Raw genomic sequence first — 6,352 nt, 5'->3', positions numbered from 1 at the left:
CGGGTCAAAGCAGCCCAAAGGGGTCAAGGCAGCCCAAAGCGGGCTAAGGCAGGTCAAGGCAGCCCAAGACGGATCAAGGCGGGTCAAGGCGGGAGAAGCCGGTCCCTTGGCGACCCTAGGCGGGTCAAGGCGGTCCCTTGGTGGCCCTAGGCGGGTCTAGGAGATCCTAAGAGGTTCAAGGCGGCCCTTGGCGGGTCAAGGCAGCTACTTGGCTAGTCTAGGCAGACCCTTGGCAGCCTTAAACGGGTGAATGCGGCCCCTTTTCTGCTCTAGATGGGTTAAGGCGGCCTCTTGGTGGTCCTAGATAAGTTAAGACGGCCTCTTGGCGGCCAAGGTGGGTGAAGGCGGTCTATGGTGGGTTAAGGCAGGTTAAGGCAGCTCAAGGCGGGCCAATGCGGGTCAAGGTGGGTCAAGGTGGCTCTAAGAGGGTCAAGGCGGCCCAAAGTGGGCCAAGGCAGGTCAAGGCGGATCAAGGCGGTCGAAGGTGGGTTAAGGCGGCAAAAGCAGGCCAAGGTGGGTCAAGGCGGCCCAATGCGGGCCAAGGCAGGTCAAGGCAGATCAAGGTGGGCCAAAGCGGGTCAAGGCGGGTCAAAGCAGCCCAAGGCGGGTCAAGGCGGCCCAAAGTGGGCTAAGGCTGATCAAGGCAGCCCAAGGGGATCAAGGCGGGTCAAGGCGGCTCAAGGTGGGTCAAGGAGGGTCAAGGCGGGTCAAAGCGGGCTAAGGCGGGTCAAAGCGGGTCAAGGCGAGTCAAACCGGGTCAACACAGGTCAAAGTGGGCCAAGGCGGGTCAAGGCAGCCCAAGGCGGGACAAACCGGACCCTTGGCGGTCCAAGGCGGGTCAAAGCGGGCCAAAACGGGTCAAAGCGAGCCAAGGCGGGTCAAGGCGGTCCCTTAGTGGCCCAAGACGGGCCTAGGAGAGCTTGGGAGGTTCAAGGCGGGTCAAGGCGGCCCCAGACGGGCCAAGTCGGCTTCTTGACGGCCCTAGGCGGGTCAAGGCAGCCTCTTGGTGGCTCTAGGCGGGCCTAGGAGAGCCTAGGAGGGTCAAGGCAGCCCAAGGCAAGCAAAGGCGGGTTAAGACAGCCACTTAGCGGGTCAAGGCGGCCCATTGGCGGGCCTAGGAGGGTTAAGGCAGCAACTTAGCGGGTCAAGGCGTCCCCTTAGGGGCCCTAAGGGGGCGTAGGAGGTTTAAGGCGGCCTATGGCGGGTCAAAGAGGGTCAAGGCAGCCACTTGGCGGGTCACATCGGCCCCTTGGCGGCCTCAAACAGGTGAATACAGCCCCTTTTCGGCCCTACACGGGTTAAGGCGGCCTCTTGGTGGCCCTAGATGGGTTAAGGCGACCTCTTGGCGGCCCTAGGAGGGACAAGGTGGGTCATGACGGTCTATGGCGGTGCAAGGCGGGTCAAGGCAGCCCAAGGCGGGCTAAGGCAGGTCAAGGTGGCCCTAGATGGGCCAAAGCGGCCCAACGCGGGCCAAGGCAGGTCAAGGCAAACCATGGCGGATCAAGGCGGGTTAAGGCGGCCCGAAACGGGCCAAGGCAGGTCAAGGTAGCCCAAGGCAGGTCACGCCGGCCCCTTGGCGGCCTAGGCGGGTCAAGGTGTGCCAAGGCGGGTCAAGTCGGCCCTAGACGGGTCAAGGCGGCCCAAAGCGGGCCAAGGTAGGTCAAGGCAGCCCATAGCGAATCAAGGCTGGTTAAGGCGGTCCAAGGCAACCCGAGGCGGGCCAAGGCAGGTCAAGACAGGCCAAGGCGGCCCTAGACAGGTTAAGGCAGCCTAAGGCGGGTCAAGGCGGCCCTAGGAGGGTCAAGGCGGCCTAAGGCAGGTCAATGCAGCCTAAAGCGGGCCAAGCCAGGTCAAGGCGGGCCAAGGTAGGTCAAGGCGGGTTAAGGCGGTCCAAAGCTGGCTAAGGCGGATCAAGTCAGTCCAAAGCGGGCCAAGGCAGGTCAAGGAGGATCAAGGCTGGCCAAGGTGGGTCAAAGCGGCCTAAAGCAGCCCAAGGCCGGTCAAGGCAACCCAAGGCGGGACAAAACGGGTTAAGGCGGGCCAAGGCCGATCAAGGCGGGCCATGGCGGGTTAAGGCGGCCCAAAGCGGGTCAAGGCAGCCCAAAGCGGGCCAAGGCAGCCTAAGGCGGATCAAGGTGGGCCAAGTCGTGTCAAGGCGGGTTAAGGCGGCCTAAAGTGGGCCAAGGCGGGTTAAGGCGGCCTAAAACGGGCCAAGGCAGGACAAGGTAGCCTAAGGCGGATCAAGACGGGTCAAGGCGGGTCAAGGCGGCAAAAGCAGGTCAAGGCGGGTCAAGGCGGCCCAAAGCGGGCCAAGGCAGGTCAAGGCAGCCCAAGGCGGGTCAAGGCGGCCCAAAGCGGGCTAAGGCTGGTCAAGGCAACCCAAGGGGGATCAAGGCGGGTCAAGGCGACCCAAGGAGGGTTAAGGCGGCCCAAGGAGGGTCAAGGCGGCCCAATGTGGGTCAAGGCAGCCCAAGGCTGAACAAGCCGGCCCCTTAGCGGTGCAAGGCGGTCTCTTAGTGGCCCAAGGCGGTCCTTGGCGGGGTCAAGGCGGCCTAAAGCAGGCTTAGGCGGGTCAAGATAGCCCAAGGCGGGTCAAGGAGGGCCAAGGCGGGTCAAGGCAACCCAAGGCGGTTCCAGGCGGCCCTTGGACGGCCCTAGGCGGACAATTGGTGGCACTAGGCGGGTCAAGGCGGCCCCTTGGTGTCCCTAGGCAGGTCAAGACAGCACAAGGCGAATCAAGGCGGGCCAAGGTGGGTTAAGGCAGCCCAAGGCGGGACATGACGGGTCAAGGCAACCCAAGGCTTGTCAAGGTGGCCACTTTACGGCCTAGGTGGGTCAAGGCGACCCCTTGGTGGCTTTAGGTGGGCCTAGGAGAGCCTACAAGGGTCAAGACGGTCCAAAGCAGGCAAAGGCGGGTCAAGGCAGCCACATAGTGGGTCAAGGTGGGTCAAGACAGCCATATGCGGGCCAAGGCGGGTCAGGGCGGGTCAAGGCGGCCCAAGGTGGGTTAAGGAGGCCCAAAACGGGTTAAGGAGGCCCTAGGAGGGTCAAGGTGGCCTTGGACGAGTTAAGGCGGCCCAAAGCTAGCCAAGGCAGGTCAAGGCTGCCCAAGGCGGATCAAGGCGGGCCAAGGCGAGTCAAGACGGCCCTAAGAGGGTCAAGGCGGTCCATGGCAGGTCAAGGCGGGAGAAGCCGGCCCCTTGGCGGCCCTAGACGGGTCAAGGCGGTCCCTTGGTGGCCCTAAGAGGGCCTAGGAGAGCCTAAGAGGTTCAAGGCGGCCCTTGGCGGGTCAAGGAGGGTCAAGGCGGCCCCTTGACGGCCTTAAACGGGTGAATGCAGCCCCTTTTCTGCCCTAGATGGGTTAAGGCAGCCTCTTGGTGGCCTTAGATGGGTTAAGACGGCCTCTTGGCGGTCCAAGGTGGATGAAGACGGTCCAGAGCGGGTTAAGGTAGGTTAAGGCGGCCCAAGGCAGGCCAATGCGGGTTAAGGCGGCCTAAGGCGGGTCAAGGTGGCTCAAGGCAGGTCAAGGCGGCCCAAGGCAGGTCAAGGCAGCCCAAGGCGGATCAAGGCAGATCAAGGTGGGTTAAGGCGGCAAAAGCATGCCAAGGCGGCCCAAAGCGGGCTAAGGAAGGATCAAGGCAGCCCAAGGCGGCCAAAGCGGGTTAAGGCGGGTCAAGGCAGCCCAAAGCGGGCTAAGGCTGGTTAAGGCAGCCTAAAGGGATCAAGACGGTCAAGCGAGCCAAGGCGGGTCAAAGCAGGCCAAGGCGGGTCAAGACAGCCTAAGGCGGAACAAGGCGGCCCCTTAGCGGTTCAAGACGGGTCAAAATGGGCCAAGGCGGGTCAAGGCATCCCTAGGTTGGACAAGCCGGCCCCTTCGCGGTCAAAGGCGGGTCAAGGCGGTCCCTTAGTGGCCCATGGCGGGCCTAGGAGAGCTTAGGAGGTTCAAGGCGGTCCTTGGCGGGTCAAGGAGGGTCAAGGCAGCCAGTTGCCGGGTCACGCGTTAGACGAGTGAATGCGGCCCATTTTCTTCCCCAGATGGATTAAGACGGCCTCTTGGGGGCCCTAGATGGGTTAAGGTGGCCTCTTGGTGGCCTTAGGAGGGTCAAGTCGGGTCATGGCGGCTCAAGGTGGGTTAATGCAGTCCATGGCGGGCTAAGGCAGGTTAAGGAGGCCCAAGACGGGTCATGGCGGCCCAAGGCGGGTCACGCAGGCCCTTTGGAGTCCCTGGGTGGGTCAAGACGGCTTCTTGGCGGCCCTCAGAGGGTCAAGGAGGCACAACGCGGGCCAAGGCGTGTCAAGGCAGCCTAAGGCGGATCAAGGCGGGTTAAGGCAGCCTAAGGCGGATCAATGCGGGCCATAACGGGTCAAAGTAGGTCAAGGCGGCCCAAGGCGGGTCAAAGCGGGTTAAGACGGCCCCTTGGTGGCCCTAGACAGATCACGGTAGCTAAATCTGGATTAAGGCGAATCAAGGCGGGCCAAGGAGGGCCATGACGGGTCAAGGCAGCCAACGCTTGTCAAGGCGGCCCTAGATAGGTCAAAGCGGCCACTTTGCGTCCCTAGGCGGGTCGAGGCAGCCCCTTAGTGGCTCTAGGTGGGCCAAGAAAAGCCTACGAGGGTCAAGGAGGCCTTTTGCAGCCCTAGGCGGGTTAAGACGGCCCCTTGGTTGCTCTAGGTGGGCCTAGGAGAGCCTACGAGGGTCAAGGCGGCCTAAGGCAGGCAAATAGGGGGTCAAGGTGGCCCCTTGGCGGGCCTAGGAGGGTCAAGGCAGCCACTTAGCGGGTCAAGGCGACCCCTTGGGGGCCCTAGGCGAGCCTAAGAGGGCATAGGAAGTTCAAGGCGGCCCTTGGCGGGTCAAGGAGGGTCAAGGCAGTTACTTGATGGGTCAAGGCAGCCTTAAACAGGTGAATGCGGTCCCATTTTCGGCCCTAGATGGGTGAAGGTGGCTTGGTGGCCCTAGATGGGTTTAGGCGGCCTCTTGGCGGCCCTAGGAGGGTCAAGGCGGCCCAATGTGGGTCAGGGCGGTCCATGGCGGGCCAAGGTGGATCAAGGCAACCCAAGGTGGGTTAAGGCGGGCCAAGACGGTCCAAGGCAACCCGAGGTGGCCCAAGGTAGGTCAAGGCGGGTCAAGGAGGCCCTAGGAGGGCCAAGGCGGTCCATGGCGGGCCAAGGCGAGTCAAGGCAGATCAAGGCGGCCCAAGGCAGGTCAAGGTAGCCTAAAGCGGGCCAAGCCAGGTCAAGGTGGGTTAAGGCGGCCCAAAGCGGGCTAAGGCGGGTCAAGTCAGCCCAAAGCATGTCAAGGCGGATCAAGGCTGGCCAGGGCGGGTCAAGACGGCCTAAGGCGGGTAAAGGCAACCTAAGGCGGGCCAAAACGGGCTAAAGCGGGTCAAGGTGGCCCTATACGGGTCAAGGCGGCCCAAATCGGGCCAATGCAGGTCAAGGCAGCCCAAGGCCGATCAAGGCAGGTTAAGGCGGGCCAACGTGTGTCAAGACAGCCCAAAGCGGGCCAAGGCAGGTCAAGACAACCCAAGGTGGATCAAGGCGGGCCAAGTCGGGTCAAGGTGGCCCAAGGCGGGTTAAGACGGCCTAAAGCGGGCCAAGGCAGGATAAGGCGGGTCAAGGCAGCCCAAGGCGGGTTAAGGCGGCAAAAGCAGGCCGAGGTGGGTAAAAGCGGCCCAAAGCGGGTCAAGGCAGATCAATGTGGGTCAAGAAGGGCCCATGCAAGTTAAGGCGGGCCAAGGCGGGTCAAAAACGGGCCAAGGCGGGTTAAGTCGGTCCCTTGGCTGGTCAAAGCAGCCCTTTGGTGGCTCTAGGCGGGCTTAGGAGAGCCTATGAGGGTCAAGTCAGCCCAAGACGGGTCATGGCAGCCACTTAGCGGGTCAAGGCGGCCCTTGGCGGGCCTAAGAGGGCGTAGGAGGTTCAAGGCGGCCTTTGGCGGGTCAAAGAGGGTCAAGGTAGCCACTTAGCAGGTCAAGGTTGGCGGCCTTAAACGGGTGAATGTGGCCCCTTTTCAGCCCTACATGGGTTAAGGCGGCCTCTTGGCGACCCTAGGAGGGTCAAGACGGCCCATGGCGGGTCAGGGCAGCCCAAGACGGATCAAGGCGGCCCAAAGCGAGCTAAGGCAAGTCAAGGCAGCCCATGGCGGATTAAGGCGGGTCAAGGTGGCCTAAAGCGGGCCAAGGCCAAGGAGGGTCAAGGCATCCTAAGGCGGGTCAATGCAGCCCAAGGCGGGTCCAGGCGACCGAAGGAGGGTCAAGGTGGCCCTAGGAGAGTAAAGTCAGCCCTAGACGGGTCAAGGCGGCCCAAAGCGGGCCAAGGTAGGTCAAGGCAGCCCATGACGAATTAAGGCGGCCTA

The sequence above is a fragment of the Fragaria vesca genome, linkage group LG1 (genome assembly GCF_000184155.1).
Source record: "Fragaria vesca subsp. vesca linkage group LG1, FraVesHawaii_1.0, whole genome shotgun sequence".
Lineage (NCBI taxonomy): Eukaryota > Viridiplantae > Streptophyta > Magnoliopsida > Rosales > Rosaceae > Fragaria > Fragaria vesca.
Note: the sequence above shows the minus strand (reverse complement) of the source record.